Raw genomic sequence first — 19103 nt, 5'->3', positions numbered from 1 at the left:
CCTCAAAACAGGGGAAACATACAGACGGAAAGTAAAGGGCTGGAAAAAAGATATTCCATGCAAATAAAGACCAAAAGAAAGCAGGAGTAGCAATACTCATATCAGATAAAATAGACTTTAAAACAAAGGCTGTGAAAAGAGACAAAGAAAGACAGTACATAATGACCAAAGGATCAATCCAAGAAGAAGATATAGCAATTATAAATATATATGCACCCAACATAGGAGCACCACAATATGTAAGACAAATGCTAACAAGTATGAAAGGGGAAATTAACAATAACACAATAATAGTGGGAGACTTTAATACCCCACTCATACCTAAGGATTAGATCAACTAAACAGAAAATTAACAAGGAAATGCAAACTTTAAATGATACAATAGACCAGTTAGACCTAATTGATACCTATAAGACATTTCACCCCAAAACAATGAATTTCACCTTTTTCTCAAGCACACACGGAACCTTCTCCAGGATAGATCACATCCTGGGCCATAAATCTAGCCTTGGCAAATACAAAAAAATTGAAATCATTCCAAGCATCTTTTCTGACCACAATGCAGTAAGATTAGATCTCAATTACAGGAGAAAAACTATGAAAAATTCCAACATATGGAGGCTGAACAACACGCTGCTGAATAACCAACAAATCACAGAAGAAATAAAAAAAGAAATCAAAATATGCATAGAAATGAATGAAAATTAAAACACAACCACCCAAAACCTGTGGGACACTATAAAAGCGGTGCTAAGGGGAAGGTTCATAGTAATACAAGCATACCTCAAGAAACAAGAAAAAAGTCAATAAATAAACTAACTCTACATCTAAAGCAACTAGAAAAGGAAGAAATGAAGAACCCCAGGGTTAGTAGAAGAAAAGAAATCTTAAAAATTAGGGCAGAAATAAATGCAAAAGAAAAGAGACCTTAGCAAAAATCAACAAAGCCAAAAGCTAGTTCTTTGAGAGGATAAATAAAATTGACAAACCATTAGCCAGACTCATCAAGAAACAAAGGGAGAAAAATCAAATCAATAAAATTAGAAATGAAAATGGAGAGATCACAACAGACAACACAGAAATACAAAGGATCATAAGAGACTACTATCATCAATTATATGCCAATAAAATGGACAACGTGGAAGAAATGGACAAATTCTTAGAAAAGTACAACTTTTCAAAACTGAACCAGGACGAAATAGAAAATCTTAGCAGACCCATCACAAGCACGGAAATTGAAACTGTAATCAGAAATCTTCCAGTAAACAAAAGCCCAGGTCCAGAAGGCTTCACAGCTGAATTCTACCAAAAATTTAGAGAAGAGCTAACACCTGTCCTACTCAAACTCTTCCAGAAAATTGCAGAGGAAGGCAAACTTCCAAACTCATTCTTGAGGCCACCATCACCTTAATATCAAAACCTGACAAAGGTGCCACACAAAAAAAACTACAGGCCAATATCACTGATGAGCATAGATGGAAAAATCTTTAATAAAATTCCAACAATCAGAATCCAACAACACATTAAAAAGATCATATATCATGACCAAGTGGGCTTTATCCCAGGGATGCAAGGATCCTTCAATATCTGCAAATCAATCAATATAATACACAGCATTAACAAATTGAAAAATAAAAGCCATATGATTATCTCAATAGATGCAGAGAAAGCCTTTGACAAAATTCAACATCCATTTATGATAAAAAAAAAAAAAACTCTCCAGAAAGCAAGAATAGAAGGAACATACCTCAACATAATAAAAGCTATATATAACAAACACACAGCAAACATTATCCTCAATGGTGAAAAATTGAAAGCATTTCCCCTAAAGTCAGGAACAAGACAAGAGTGCCCACTGTCACCACTACTATTCAAAATAGTTTTGGAAGTTTTGGCCACAGCAATCAGAGCAGAAAAAGAAATAAAAGGAATCCAAATTGGAAAAGAAGAAGTAAAACTCTCAGTTTGCAGATGACATGATCCTCTACATAGAAAATCCTAAAGACTCCACCAGAAAATTACTAGAGCTAATCAATGAATATAGTAAAGTTGCAGGATATAAAATCAACACACAGAAATCCATTGCATTCCTATACATTAATAATGAGAAAACAGAAGGAAAAAATTCCATTCACCATTGCAATGAAAAGAATAAAATACTTAGGAATATATCTACCTAAAGAAACTAAAGACCTATATATAGAAAACTATAAAACACTGGTGAAAGAACTCAAAGAGGACACTAATAGATGGAGAAATATACTGACTTCAGACTATACTCTAAAGCTACAGTCATCAAGACAGTATGGTACTGGCACAAAAACAGAAATACAGACCAATGGAGCAAGAGAGAAAGCCCAGAAATAAACCCATGCACATATGGGTACCTTATTTTTGACAAAGGAGGCATGAATATACAATGGGGCAAAGACAGCCTCTTCAATAAATGGTGTTCGGAAAGGACAGCTACATGCAGAAGAATGAAAGTTGATCACTACCTAATGCCATACACAAAGATAGACTCAAAATGGATTAAAGACCTAAATGTAAGACCAGAAACTATTAAACTGTTAGAAGAAATGATAGGCAGAAAACTCGATAACAAAAATCAAAACAAGACCTTCTATGACCCACCTCCTTAGAGTAATGGAAATAAAATAAATAAATAAATAAACAGGTGGGACCTAGTTAAACATAAGCTTTTGTACAGCAAAAGAAACTACAAACAAGGTGAAAAGACAACCCTTAGAATAGAAGAAAATAATAACAAATGAAACAACTGATAAAGAATTAATTTCCAAAATATACAAGCAGCTCATACAATTCAACACCAGAAAAACAAACAATCAAAAAGTGAGAAAGGGACCTGACAAGACATTTCTCCAAAGAAGACATACAGATGGCTAACAGGCACATGAAAAGATGCTCAACATCATTTATTAGAGAAATACAAATTAAAGCTACGATTAGATACCACCTCCCACCAGTCAGAATGACCATCATCAAAAAGTCTACAAAAAAAAAAAAAAAAAAATGCTGGAGAGGGTATCGAGAAAAGAGAACACTCTTGCATTGCTGGTGGGAAATGTAAACTGATACAGCCACTTTGGAAGACGGTATGGTGATTCTTTAAAAAGCTAGGAATAAAGCCACCATATGACCCAGCAATCCCACTCCTAGGAATTCCTTTGATATCCTGAGGAAATAAAAACTGAAAAACATACATGTACCCCATTGTTCACTATAGCACTATTTACAATAGCTAGAACATGGAAGGAGAAGGCAATGGCACCCTGCTCCAGTACTCTTGCCTGAAAAATCCCATGGATGGAGGAGCCTGGTAGGCTGCAGTCCATGGGGTCATGAAGAGTCAGACACGACTGAGCGACTTCACTTTCACTTTTCACTTTCATGCATTGGAGAAGGAAAAGGCAACCCACTCCAGTCTTCTTGCCTGGAGAATCCCAGAGACGGGGGAGCCTGGTGGGCTGCCGTCTATGGGGTCGCACAGAGTTGGACACGACTGAAGCAACTTGGCAGCAGTAGAAGTAGCAGAACATGGAAGCAACCTAGATATCCATTGACAGATGAATGGATAAAGAAACTGTGGTACATATATACAATGGAATACTACTCAGCCATAAAAAGGAACACTTTTTAATCTGTTCTAATAAGGTAGACAAAGCTAGAGCTCATTATACAGACTAAAGTAAGTCAGAAAGAGAAATATAAATATCATATACTAAAAAATATATATGGAATCTGAAGAGATGGGACTGATGTATTTATTTTCAAGGCAGCAGTGGAGAAACAGACATAGAGAACAGACCTATGGACACGGTGGGAGAAGAGGAGGGAGAAGGGGAGATGTAGGGAGAGAGTAACATAGATATATACAATACCATGTACAAAATAGATAGCCAGTGGGAATTTGCTGTATGACTCAGGGAACTCAAATAGGGGCTCTGCAACAGGCTGAAGGGTGGGTTGGGGAGGGAGATAGGAGGAATGCTCAGGAGGGAGGGGACATGGGTGTACCTATGGCTGATTTTTGTTGATGTATGACAGAAAATCACAAAATTCTGCAAAGCGATTATCCTTCAAGTAAAAATAAATAAGTAAATAAAAAATAAAAGGGAGAAAAAATGCTCATGGGGCATATTACAAGACCACAATGTTTCTAATTTACTCTCACTTACTGCCCATGTGAGAATGATACCTAAAAGTCTGGAGGGACCTAAAGATATTCTCCAAAGTTGGGATTATACAAACATTTTTATTTATAATCCAAAATTTAATCCTTTTTTCATGTACAACCTCATTCCTCTACATGCCACCCACAGCCACCTCCAGCTCAAAGTTTACTTCAAGTTTACTAGACCAGTATTGCTCCATTCTTAATAATTGTTTATTTTTCTGTGGCTTTTCTTATGCAATGTTTTTATATATTTTAAAAAGTCCTACTTGCAATTGTGGTAACTGGGAGTGGGTCTGCACAGTTTAGACTTTTGCCTGCCTGAATGTGTGTTTATTGTCCCGATTTCATTGTCTTGGGAATGTAAACAACATGTAGCCTCATCTTCCTTAACTTTTTATGTTTTATCTGAATAATTTCTTGGTCTGAATTATTTCTAGTAATAGTATGACATATTTATTTCCCATATTTATCATAATAATGAAAATAGATTCTCATTTGAACTTATTTTTTCTGCCCTCACACTGCACTAACTCTCTTGATACCCTGAGCAACTCACTACCCAGCAGTAGGAGCCCTGCCAACCAATATGTGGTTCAGCCGAGCTGGTAGTGGCATGTCTAGCTAGGAGAGGCCTGGCAGACATGGGACTCTTCATCTTACTCAGGAAAAAAGGAGTAAGTATTTCAAAATTGATACAAGGTGTCAAAATTGACAGTTGGTGGCCTTTTAAACGCCTCCTGGAATAGTAGCTAGTATGGACTGGAACGGGAGCTGATGGAAATTAGGCCAGAAGACATGACTTTCCCTCTCACAGGCCTCATGGAAGGAGCAGAGAAGTGTTGGGCACAATGGATGGGAGCTCAGGGCCCCATAGGTGTGAAGGCCCAACCCAGAGAAGCCATGGGTATTTTGTATTTGTAATTCTGAGTTATTTTTCTTATACATCCCCCAAACTGCAAAAGCTTCAGGCCCTCACCAAAGATTTACCACTGTAAAGGAAACTTAGGTTTACTACTGGAAAGAAGCATAATTGTGTGTGGGTCAAATCAATGGAAAGGACTCTTTTGCACATGGGGTAAAATACACATAACATAGAATTTGTTACTTTAACGATTGAAAAGTACAATTCAGTGCATTTAGCATATTGACAATGTTGTGCAACTATCACCACTATCTGGATCCAGAACATTTTTATCATTCTGGAAGGAAACACCATACCCAACAGTAAACTCCCCATTCCCCATTGTCTCCTGCCCTTCGCAATCACTAATCTACTTTTTATTTTTATTGGATGAAATATTTCACAAAAATGGAATCATATAATACATGGACTTTTGTGCCTGTGTCTCACTTTTTTCACTTAGCATGCTTTCAAGATTTATTCATGTTGTAGTGAGAATCGGTATATCATTCCTTTTCATGCAGAAAAATATTCTAAGTAAAAAACATAGATAAATAATAATAATCTAAATAAGAGAGAGAATATAGCCAATTGACCATAAGAATTCCAAGAATAAAACTCAACAGCATGACCCAAATACTATGGGCAGGACTCTTTATGATACTGTACTGTATTCTGTTCTCTAACCTAGTGGACTAGAATTTAAATGTCTTCTTGAGTCTTCCAATTTCAATCAAGTGGTCTTGACTAATTTCTAAGCCTTTCTTAATTCATATCTATTCTGCTCAGAAATAATTCTTGCACCAGTCCTCTTTCTGTCCCCTTTTCCTGATCTCAATTACTTCCTTTCTAATCTGGGTCAGCATGCAAGTTACTCACTGAATTTCCAGAGAAAAACTATTTTTTTCTTGATTTCTGTGAGAACATTTGAAAAGAGGTGTACGTCAAGGCTGTATATTGTCACCCTGCTTATTTAACTTATATGCAGAGTACATCATGAGAAACACTGGGCTGGAAGAAGCAGAAACTGGAATCAAGATTGCCGGGAGAAATATCAATAACCTCAGATATGCAGATGACACCACCCTTATGGAAGAAAATGAAGAAGAACTAAAGTGCCTCTTAATGAAAGTGAAAGAGGAAAGTGAAAAAGTTGGCTTAAAGCTCAACATTCAGAAAACTAAGATCATGGCATCTGGTCCCATCACTTCATGGCAAATAGATGGGGAAATAGTGTCTGACTTTATTTTTCTGGGCTCCAAAATCACTGCAAGGGTAATTGCAGCCATGAAATTAAAAGACGCTTACTCCTTGAAATGAAAGTTATGACCAACCTAGATAGCATATTAAAAAGCAGAGACATTACTTTGCCAACAAAGGTCCATCTAGTCAAGGCTATGTTTTTTCCAGTAGTCATGTGTGGATGTGAGAGTTGGACTATAAAAAAGCTGAGTGTCGAAGAATTGATGCTTTTGAACTGGTGTTGGAGAAGACTCTTGAGAGTCCCTTGGACTGCAAGGATATTAAACCAGTCCATCCTAAAAGAGATCAGTCCTGGGTGTTCATTGGAAGGACTGATGTTGAAGCTGAAACTCCAATATTTTGGCTACCTGATGAGAAGAGCTGACTCATTTGAAAAGACCTGATGTTGGGAAAGATTGAAGCCAGAAGAAAGGGACGACAGAGGATGAGATGGTTGGATGGCATCACCGACTCAAGGGACATGAGTTTGGGTAAATTCCGGGAGTTAGTGATGGACAGGGAAGCTTGACATGCTGCGGTTCATGGGGTTGCAAAGAGTCAGACACGACTGAGTGACTGAACTGAACTGAACTGATACCTCCAGGTGAAAAATAAATACTGCATTCACAGTGTTATCACTATGCTGCCCATCTTTAATTTGTTGTAAAGTGTTGGGAGAACATTTTGAACAAATGAGTTGACATAAACAAAGGTATATCCAATTTTTCCTGTTATGAAACATAATTACTTTAAATAACCATAAAATACCATTCAGTTTTTAGTAGTTTATTTAGCATTTTGTTGACTTATTTTTAAGTCTACAGTGCAGTCATCAGCACAGAGGTACTATGCACAAAGCTTGCAATTATTATGCAAATAACACCTGCAAAAGAAACCTGCTGCTTTTATACTTAAGTAGCCTATCAACACTCGGTTTTATGTTCTTACATTTTGCTTCTTATCTCTGTTCATAACTATGTCCATTTTCAGAGAGGTTAGTGTAATCTTCATGTTCATTGAAACAAGAAGTCTCTAAATACATATATTTTGGGTATAAGTGGTGGCCTTGTTTAGTCTTCAGCTGTAAAATTTTAGTTTCCTGTATTTGAATCTTACTGAATGCTTTTGAAAAGCTTTTAGTTTCAACATTATAGTTAAACATTAATTTCATCACATTTCACTTACACCTGGCTTTGAAAATCTCCCATTCTGCTTGGGAAATGGAGGTGTGATAATAAAATCAGCTCTTGTCTCCCTGGTTCATGCATTCTTAACAGGGAAATATTGCTCCCAAGAGATGAATATTGTTTATCAGGGGTGGCAAACAAAAAAAAAAAAAAACTTACTTTTTTAATGTATAAATCATAGATATACATATAATCACTTCAGTTCAGTTCAGTCGCTCTTTGTGTCCGACTCTTTGAGGCCCTATGGACTGCAGCACGCCAGGCCTCCCTGTCCATTACCAACTCTTGGAGTTTACACAAAATCATGTCCATTGAGTCAGTGATGTCATCCAACCATCTCATTCTCTGTCAACTCCTTCTCCTCTTGCCTTCAATCTTTCCCAGCATCAGGCTCTTTTCCAAGGAGTCAGCTCTTCACATCAGATGGCCAAAGTGTTGGAGTTTCAGCTCCAGCATCAGTCCTTCCAATGATCACTCAGGACATATTTTCTTTAGGATGGACTGGTTTGATCTCTTTGCAGTCCAAGGGACTCTCAAGAGTCTTCTCAAACACCACAGTTCAAAATAATAAATTCTTTCGTGCTCAGCTTTCCTTATAGTCCAACTCTCACATCCATACCTGACTACTGGAATAACCATAGCTTTGACTAGACAGATATTCGATGGCAAATTAATGTCTCTGCTTTTTAGTATGCTGTCTATGTTGGTAATAACTTTTCTTCCAAGGAGCAAGTGTCTTTTAATTTTATGGCTGCAATCACCATCTGAAGTGATTCTGGAGCTCCCCCAAAATAAATTCTGTCACTGTTTCTATTGTTTTCCCATCTATTTGCCATGAAGTGATGGGACCAGATGCCATGATCTTAGTTTTCTGAATGTTGAGTTTTAAGCCACCTCTCTCACTCTTCTCTTTCACTTTCATCAAGAGGCTCTTTCGTTCTTTGCTTTCTGCCATAAGGGTTGTGTCATCTGCACATCTGAGTTTATTAATATTTCTCCTGGAAATCTTCATTCCAGCTTGTGCTTCATCCAGCCCAGCATTTCTCATGATGTACTCTGCATATAAGTTAAATAAGCAGAGTGACAATATACAGCCTTGGCATACTCCTTTCCCTATTTGGTGCCAGTCTGTTGTTCCACGCCCAGTTCTAACTATTGCTTCCTGACCTGCATACATATATTACATATACCAATATGATATGCAGTATAAGTGAAGTCTCTCAGTCATGTCTGACTCTTTGCGACCCCATGGACTGTAGCCTACCAGGCTCCTCCGTCCATGGGATTTTCCAGGCAAGAGCACTGGATTGGGTTGCCATTTCCTTCTCCAGGGGATTTTCCTGACCCAGGGATTAAACCCAGGTCTCCCACATTGCGGGTAGATGCTTTACCATTTGAGACACCAGGGAAGTTCCCCAATATGCAGTATATCCATGGTATTGGAAATTTGATAGATTAGACTCACAAGCTGAGAGATGAGGTCTCTGAAGGAAACTTGCCTAGCTAGCAGGTTTATCTTGGACTTCCGACCTCCAGAATGAATCATGCAGAATGTGATGGAGAACTAACTGAAGCTGGCCAAGGCAGAAGCTGTAAGACAAGTCAGAAGGCTATCGCCATAATCCAGAGATTAAGTCTTGAGCCTTTGGAGTGGAACACTGACACTAATAAGCTAGACTACCAGAGAACTAACCCTCAGTTCAGTTCAATTCAGTCCCCAGTCATGTCCGACTCTTTGCGACCCCATGAATCGCAGCACGCCAGGCCTCCCTGTCCATCACCAACTCCCGGAGTTCACCCAGACTCATGTCCATCAAGTCAGTGATGCCATCCAGCCATCTCATCCTTTGTCATCCGCTTCTCCTCCTGCCCCCAATCCCTCCCAGCATCAGAGTCTTTTCCAATGAGTCAACTCTTCGCATGAGGTGGCCAAGGCACTGGAGTTTCAGCTTTAGCATCATTCCTTCCAAAAAATCCCAGGGCTGATCTCCTTTAGAATGGACTGGTTGGATCTCCTTGCAGTCCAAGGGACTCTCAAGAGTCTTCTCCAACACCACAGTTCAAAAGCATCAATTCTTTGGTGCTCAGCTTTCTTCACAGTCCAACTCTCACATCCATACAGGACCACAGGAAAAACCATAGCCGTGACTAACCAGACCTTTGTTGGCAAAGTAATGTCTCTGCTTTTGAATATGCTATCTAGGTTGGTCATAACTTTCATTTCAAGGAGTAAGTGTCTTTTAATTTCAAGGCTGCAATCACAATCTGCAGTGATTTTGGAGCCCAGAAAAATAAACTCTGACACTGTTTCCACTGTTTCCCCATCTATTTGCCATGAAGTGATGGGACCAGATGCCATGATCTTAGTTTTCTGAATGTTGAGTTTTAAGCCACCTCTCTCACTCTTCTCTTTCACTTTCATCAAGAGGCTCTTTCGTTCTTTGCTTTCTGCCATAAGGGTTGTGTCATCTGCACATCTGAGTTTATTAATATTTCTCCTGGAAATCTTCATTCCAGCTTGTGCTTCATCCAGCCCAGCATTTCTCATGATGTACTCTGCATATAAGTTAAATAAGCAGAGTGACAATATACAGCCTTGGCATACTCCTTTCCCTATTTGGTGCCAGTCTGTTGTTCCACGCCCAGTTCTAACTATTGCTTCCTGACCTGCATACATATATTACATATACCAATATGATATGCAGTATAAGTGAAGTCGCTCAGTCATGTCTGACTCTTTGCGACCCCATGGACTGTAGCCTACCAGGCTCCTCCGTCCATGGGATTTTCCAGGCAAGAGCACTGGATTGGGTTGCCATTTCCTTCTCCAGGGGATTTTCCTGACCCAGGGATTAAACCCAGGTCTCCCACATTGCGGGTAGATGCTTTACCATTTGAGACACCAGGGAAGTTCCCCAATATGCAGTATATCCATGGTATTGGAAATTTGATAGATTAGACTCACAAGCTGAGAGATGAGGTCTCTGAAGGAAACTTGCCTAGCTAGCAGGTTTATCTTGGACTTCCGACCTCCAGAATGAATCATGCAGAATGTGATGGAGAACTAACTGAAGCTGGCCAAGGCAGAAGCTGTAAGACAAGTCAGAAGGCTATCGCCATAATCCAGAGATTAAGTCTTGAGCCTTTGGAGTGGAACACTGACACTAATAAGCTAGACTACCAGAGAACTAACCCTCAGTTCAGTTCAATTCAGTCCCTCAGTCATGTCCGACTCTTTGCGACCCCATGAATCGCAGCACGCCAGGCCTCCCTGTCCATCACCAACTCCCGGAGTTCACCCAGACTCATGTCCATCAAGTCAGTGATGCCATCCAGCCATCTCATCCTTTGTCATCCGCTTCTCCTCCTGCCCCCAATCCCTCCCAGCATCAGAGTCTTTTCCAATGAGTCAACTCTTCGCATGAGGTGGCCAAGGCACTGGAGTTTCAGCTTTAGCATCATTCCTTCCAAAAAATCCCAGGGCTGATCTCCTTTAGAATGGACTGGTTGGATCTCCTTGCAGTCCAAGGGACTCTCAAGAGTCTTCTCCAACACCACACTTCAAAAGCATCAATTCTTTGGTGCTCAGCTTTCTTCACAGTCCAACTCTCACATCCATACAGGACCACAGGAAAAACCATAGCCGTGACTAACCAGACCTTTGTTGGCAAAGTAATGTCTCTGCTTTTGAATATGCTATCTAGGTTGGTCATAACTTTCATTTCAAGGAGTAAGTGTCTTTTAATTTCATGGCTGCAATCACAATCTGCAGTGATTTTGGAGCCCAGAAAAATAAAGTCTGACACTGTTTCCACTGTTTCCCCATCTATTTGCCATGAAGTGATGGGACCAGATGCCATGATCTTAGTTTTCTGAATGTTGAGTTTTAAGCCACCTCTCTCACTCTTCTCTTTCACTTTCATCAAGAGGCTCTTTCGTTCTTTGCTTTCTGCCATAAGGGTTGTGTCATCTGCACATCTGAGTTTATTAATATTTCTCCTGGAAATCTTCATTCCAGCTTGTGCTTCATCCAGCCCAGCATTTCTCATGATGTACTCTGCATATAAGTTAAATAAGCAGAGTGACAATATACAGCCTTGGCATACTCCTTTCCCTATTTGGTGCCAGTCTGTTGTTCCACACCCAGTTCTAACTATTGCTTCCTGACCTGCATACATATATTACATATACCAATATGATATGCAGTATAAGTGAAGTCGCTCAGTCATGTCTGACTCTTTGCGACCCCATGGACTGTAGCCTACCAGGCTCCTCCGTCCATGGGATTTTCCAGGCAAGAGCACTGGATTGGGTTGCCATTTCCTTCTCCAGGGGATTTTCCTGACCCAGGGATTAAACCCAGGTCTCCCACATTGCGGGTAGATGCTTTACCATTTGAGACACCAGGGAAGTTCCCCAATATGCAGTATATCCATGGTATTGGAAATTTGATAGATTAGACTCACAAGCTGAGAGATGAGGTCTCTGAAGGAAACTTGCCTAGCTAGCAGGTTTATCTTGGACTTCCGACCTCCAGAATGAATCATGCAGAATGTGATGGAGAACTAACTGAAGCTGGCCAAGGCAGAAGCTGTAAGACAAGTCAGAAGGCTATCGCCATAATCCAGAGATTAAGTCTTGAGCCTTTGGAGTGGAACACTGACACTAATAAGCTAGACTACCAGAGAACTAACCCTCAGTTCAGTTCAATTCAGTCCCTCAGTCATGTCCGACTCTTTGCGACCCCATGAATCGCAGCACGCCAGGCCTCCCTGTCCATCACCAACTCCCGGAGTTCACCCAGACTCATGTCCATCAAGTCAGTGATGCCATCCAGCCATCTCATCCTTTGTCATCCGCTTCTCCTCCTGCCCCCAATCCCTCCCAGCATCAGAGTCTTTTCCAATGAGTCAACTCTTCGCATGAGGTGGCCAAGGCACTGGAGTTTCAGCTTTAGCATCATTCCTTCCAAAAAATCCCAGGGCTGATCTCCTTCAGAATGGACTGGTTGGATCTCCTTGCAGTCCAAGGGACTCTCAAGAGTCTTCTCCAACACCACACTTCAAAAGCATCAATTCTTTGGTGCTCAGCTTTCTTCACAGTCCAACTCTCACATCCATACAGGACCACAGGAAAAACCATAGCCGTGACTAACCAGACCTTTGTTGGCAAAGTAATGTCTCTGCTTTTGAATATGCTATCTAGGTTGGTCATAACTTTCATTTCAAGGAGTAAGTGTCTTTTAATTTCAAGGCTGCAATCACAATCTGCAGTGATTTTGGAGCCCAGAAAAATAAACTCTGACACTGTTTCCACTGTTTCCCCATCTATTTGCCATGAAGTGATGGGACCAGATGCCATGATCTTAGTTTTCTGAATGTTGAGCTTTAAGCCAACTTTTTCACTCTCCTCTTTCACTTTCATCAAGAGGCTTTTTAGTTCCTCTTCACTCTGCCATAAGGGTGGTGTCATCTGCATATCTGAGGTTATTGATATTTCTCCTGGCAATCTTGATTCCAGCTTGTGTTTCTTCTAGCCCAGCGTTTCTCATGATGTACTCTGCATATAAGTTAAATAAACAGGGAGACAATATACAGCCTTGATGTACTCCTTTTCCTATTTGGAACCAGTCTGTTGTTCCATGTCCAGTTCTAACTGTTGCTTTCTGACCTGCATACAAATTTCTCAAGAGGCAGGACAGGTGCTCTGCTATTCCCATTTATTGAAGACTTTTCCACAGTTTATTGTGATCCACATAGTCAAAGGCTTTGGCATAGTCAGTAAAGCAGAAATAGATGTTTTTCTGGAAGTCTCTTGCTTTTTTGATGATCCAGCGGATGTTGGCGATTTGACCTCTGGTTCCTCTGCCTTTTCTAAAACCAGCTTGAACATCAGGAAGTTCATGGTTCACATATTGCTGAAGCCTGGCTTGGAGAATTTTGAGCATTACTTTACTAGCATGTGAGATGAGTGCAATTGTGCAGTAATTTGAGCATTCCTTGGCATTGACTTTCTTTGGGATTGGAATGAAAACTGACTTTTTCCAGTCCTGTGACCACTGTTGAGTTTCCCAAATTTTCTGGCATATTGAGTGCAGCACTTTCATGGCATCACCTTTCAGGATTTGAAATAGCTTAACTGGAATTCCATCACCTCCACTAGCTTTGTTCATAGTGATGCTTTCTAAGGCCCACTTGACTTCACATTCCAGGATGTCTGGCTCTAGGTGAGTGATCACATCATTGTAATTATCTGGGTCGTGAAGATCTTTTTTGTACCGTTCTTCTGTGTATTCTTGCTACCTCTTCTTAATATCTTCTGCTTCTGTTAGGTCCATACCATTTCTGTCGTTTATCGAGCCTATCTTTGCATGAAATGTTCCCTTGGTATCTCTAATTTTCTTGAAGAGATCTCTAGTCTTTCCCATTCTGTTGTTTTCCTCTTTTTCTTTGCATTGATCTCTGAGGAAGGCTTTCTTTTCTCTTCTTGCTATTCTTTGGAACTCTGCATTCAGATGCATATATCTTTCCTTTTCTCCTTTGCTTTTTGCTTTTCTTCTTTTCACAGCCATGAACAGTATGAAAAGGCAAAATGATAGGATACTGAAAGAGGAACTCCCCAGGTCAATAGATGCCCAATATGCTACTGGAGATCAATTGAGAAATAACTCCAGAAAGAATGAAGGGATGGAGCCAAAGCAAAAAGAATACCCAGCTGTGGATGTGACTGGTGATAGAAGCAAGGTCCAATGCTGTAAAGAGCAATATTGCATAGGAACCTCGAATGTCAGGTCCACGAATCAAGGCAAATTGGAAGTGGTCAAACAAGAGATGGCAAGAGTGAATGTCGACATTCTAGGAATCAGAGAGCTCAAATGTACTGGAATGGGTGAATTTAACTCAGATGACCATTATATCTACTACTGCAGGCAAGAATCCCTCAGAAGAAATGGAGTAGCCATCATGGTTAACAAAAGAGTCCGAAATGCAGTACTTGGATGCAATCTCAAAAATGACAGAATGATCTCTGTTCGTTTCCAAGGCAAACCATTCAATATCACAGTAATCCAAGTCTATGCCCCAACCAGTAATGCTGAGGAAGCTGAAGTTGAATGGTTCTATGAAGACCTACAAGACCTTTTAGAACTAACACCCAAAAAGGATGTCCTTTTCATTATAGGGGACTGGAATGCAAAAGTAGGAAGTCAAGAAACAGCTGGAGTAACAGGCAAATTTGGCCTTGGAATATGGAATGAAGAGGGGCAAAGACTAATAGAGTTTTGCCAAGAAAATGCACTGGTCATAGGAAACACCCTCTTCCAACAACACAAGAGAAGACTACACATGGGCATCACCAGATGGTCAACACCGAAATCAGATTGAGTATGTTCTTTGCAGCCAAAGATGGATAAACTCTATACAGTCAACAAAAACAAGACCAGGAGCTGACTGTGGCTCAGATCATGAACTCCTTATTACCAAATTCAGACTTAAATTGAAGAAAGTAGGGAGAACCACTAGACCATTGAGGTATGACCTAAATCAAATTCCTTATGATTATACAGTGGAAGGGAGAAATAGATTTAAGGGCCTAGATCTGATAGAGTGCCTGATAAACTATGGAATGAGTTTTGTGCCATTGTACAGGAGACAGGGATTAAGACCATCCCCATGGAAAAGAAATGCAAAAAAGCAAAATGGCTGTCTGGGGAGGCCTTACAAATAGCTGTGAAAAGAAGAACTAACCCTAGGGAGTATCAAATAGTGAGAACTCACACAAAGGAAACCACTTGAATACAAGACATGGCATCAACCAACCACCAGTAGCATCCTGTGCAGGATCCCTCATCCAAACAAAAAATAAGACAAAAATACAAACCCAGTCATCAGCAGACAGGATTACAACCTCACTCAACCCTGCCCTTCCGAGTGGGGGGAAAAAAAACCCTCAGCACAAATCTTACCCTATATGAAGTTTACACAAACTACTGGACCATACTTAGGAGGACAGAAACCAAAAGGAAGAAGGAATTCAACCTTGAAGTGTGAGAAAAGGAGACCTCAGACAGAATAAGTTAAGAATAAAATGAAAAGGCAGAGAAATACTGCACAAATAAAGGAGCAAACTAGAAACACAGAAGTCCAAATAAATGAGGAGGAAATAGGCAAACTACCTGAAAAAGAATTTTGAATAATGATAGTAAAGATGATTAAAAACCTTGAAAACAGAATGGAAAAAATGTAAGAATCAATTAACAAAGACCTAGAAGAATGAAAGAATAAATGTATAGAGACAAATAACAGAATTATTGAAATTAAAAATATGATTCTATTCAATTGATTCTAGCATGAATCAATAGCAGAATATCTGAAGCAGAACAGATCATTGAACAGGAAGATAAATGGTGGAAATAACTGCTGAAAAGCAGAATAAAGTAAAAAGAATGAAAAGAACTGAGTATAGTTTCAGAGACCTCTGGGAAATATTAAATGCACCAATGTTCAAAATAGGGGTCCCAAAGAAGAAGATAAAAAGAAATGGTATGAGAAATTTTTTGAAGAGATTATAGTTGAAAATTTCCCTAACATGAAAAAGGAAATAGTCAGTCAAGTACAAGAGGTGCAAACAGTCCCATACAGGACCAAGGAGAAACATGCTGAGACAGGTTACTAATCAAACTAGCAAAGATTAAACACAAAGAAAGCATATTAAAAGCAGCAAGGGAAAAGCAACCAGTAACATATAAGGGAAACCCCATGTGTTTAATGATCTTTCAGCAGAAACTCTGCAGGCCAGAAAGGAATGGCAGGATATATTTAAAGTACTGAAAGGGAAAAATCTACAACCGAGATTATTCTACCCACCAAGAATCTCAATCAAAATTGATGGAGAAATCAAAAGCTTTTCAGACCAGCAAAAGTTAAGAGAATTCTGTACCAACAAACCAACATTACAACAAATGTTAAAGAGACTTATATAGTCAGGAAATAGAATACAGAAGAAGGCCTACAAAAACAAACCCCAAACAATTAAGAAAATGGCAATAGGAACATATTTATGAATACTTGCTTTAAATGAAACTAATTAAATGTTCTAAACAAAAGACACAGACTGGCTGAATGGATAAAAAACAAGACCCATATATATGTTGCTAACAAGAAACCCTCTTCAAACCTCATTCACAGCTAGATGGAAAGTGAGAGGATAGAAAAATATATTCCATGCAGATGGAGAGCAAAAGAAAGCTGGAGTAGCAATCCTCATATCATACAAAGTATATCTTTAAATAAAGAATATTACAAGAGATAAGGAAGGACACTACATAATCATCAAGGGATCAATCCAGGAGGAAGACATAGCAATTGTAAATATCTACTCATCTACATAGGAGCATCTCAATACATAAGATAAACTCTAACAGACATAGAAGAAGAAATTAGCAGTAACACAATAATAGTAGGAGACTTTAACACCCCAAGTCTTAAATGACACATTAGATGAGATGGATCTCATTAATATCTTCAGGACATTTCATCCAAATGCAGAAGAATACACCTTCTTCTCAAGTACACACGTGCCAAGGTCCAGCCCCGGCTGATCCAAGGTATTCAAAGGGGAGATGGCGTCGGCGACTTAATTTAAATATTCATCAAAGATATAAAGAGTAATAGAATGAGGATAGCTCAGTAGGAAAATTCAGTGGAGAAAAGAGGCTGAGTAGCTTGGTTTACGCAGGAGACCAATAAAACTTCAAGACAAGAAGCTTTCATCACTTATGTAGGCCGCAGGCGTCCTTCCGTTCTCCCGAAGGAGAGGAGACACTGAGGCCTCCCCGGTCAGATCTTAGAAGCCCAGGCATAATTAGTAAGCATGGCGGGTTCCATGCTCCAGATGGAGACTCAGCCAGAGTGAGAGAGAGAGCGACATGGGGAGACCAGTCTTTCGAGGAACTGATCCCAATTCTTTATTTTCCAGGGTCTGTTTTTATACACTGAGGTGTTATACAAAAGTCACGCAGGGACAGCAGTCCTGACTTTTATTAAAGTCAGGTGCTTCATACAAATGTATACAGAGGTCTTAGGGGTGTTACATCATCTTCTGGCCAGGGGGGCCTGCTGACAATTTATGACCCTCTCCTTGTGACAGCAGTCAGTCAACCAGAACACTTATTTCTCCAGGGGTGATTATTCTTGAAACAGACGCCACCCAAATAAAGTTACATTCCTATAGGGTGAGGGTGTAGTGGGTTTTAATTAAGGAAAGAATTTACTTAGCCTAAGGTCTAATGTGATTAATATCAAAGGTTAATACTTATTTCTTCTATATATTCATTAATGTGTGTAAGGGCAGGGGATGTGGAGACTTAGCAACAAACATTGGCTCAACAAATGAAAAACCCTTCACCAATACAATTTCTAATCAGCCCATTGTACTTATAGTTTTCTAACTTCTCTAAAGAACCTGTTTTTAGAAGGTTTAAAGCATCTCATGCCTCTCATGGTTGGGGGGCTGTGAGCAATCACATGTGGCTGGACAAGCCTGTCAGGCAGGCTAGAGAACCTTCAGAGGAGTTTGTAAGTTGAAACACTCCTATCACGCCAAGGAATTATTATTAACTAGAGCTCTAAGTTAACTCCTTCTCCAAAAGAGGTGGTGGGGGACAGCCCCCCAAAAAGTCAGAGGTGTAGGTGAGAGCACAAAGTAGCAAAGTAGGCAGGCTCTGGTTATGGGAGTAGATGCTTGAGAATTTCCAGGGAGACTCCTGAGGCTCGATCCCGCCTTTGCGTATATCGAGCCTCCTTCCTCATGACCTTTGCCACGGGTGGAGTGCCTCACGCCGGCCCCCAACACACATGGAACATTCTCTAGGATAGACCACATCTTGGGTCACAAATCAAACCTCAGTACATTTAAGAAAATTGAAATCATGTCAAGCATCTTTTCCAATCACAGCTCTATGAGACTAGATATCAATTACAAGAAAAAAAAAACACACAAACAACTATAAGAAACACAAATACATTGAGATTAAACAGTACATTTCTACATAATGAACAGATCACTGAAAAAATCAAAAGGAAAATTAAAAAGTTCCTAGAAACAAATGACAATGAAAACATGACAACTCAAAACCTATGGGATGCAACCAAAGCAGTTCTCAGAGGGAAGTTTACAGCAATACAATCCTACCTCAAGAAACAAGAAAAACATCGAATATGCAACCTAACTTTACACCTAAAACAACTGGAAAAAAGAAGAACCCCCCCTCCCCCAATTAGCAGAAGGAAAGAAATCATAAAGATCTGAGCAGAAATAAATGAGAAAGAAATGAAAGAAACAATAGTAAAGATTAATAAAACTAAAAGCTGATTCTTTGAGAAGATTAACAAAATTGATAAACCTTTAGCCAGACTCCTCAAGAAAAAAAGAGAGAAGGATCAAATCAACAAAATTAGAAATAAAAAAAGGAGATGTTATAATAGACAATGCAGAAATACAAAGGATTATAAGAGACTATTATGTACAACTATATGGCAATAAAATGGATAACCTGGATGAAATGGACATATTCTTA

The sequence above is a fragment of the Bos mutus genome, chromosome 9 (assembly GCF_027580195.1).
Source record: "Bos mutus isolate GX-2022 chromosome 9, NWIPB_WYAK_1.1, whole genome shotgun sequence".
Taxonomy (NCBI): domain Eukaryota; kingdom Metazoa; phylum Chordata; class Mammalia; order Artiodactyla; family Bovidae; genus Bos; species Bos mutus.
The sequence above is the reverse complement of the archived record's forward strand: the minus strand, read 5'-3'. Positions refer to the sequence as shown.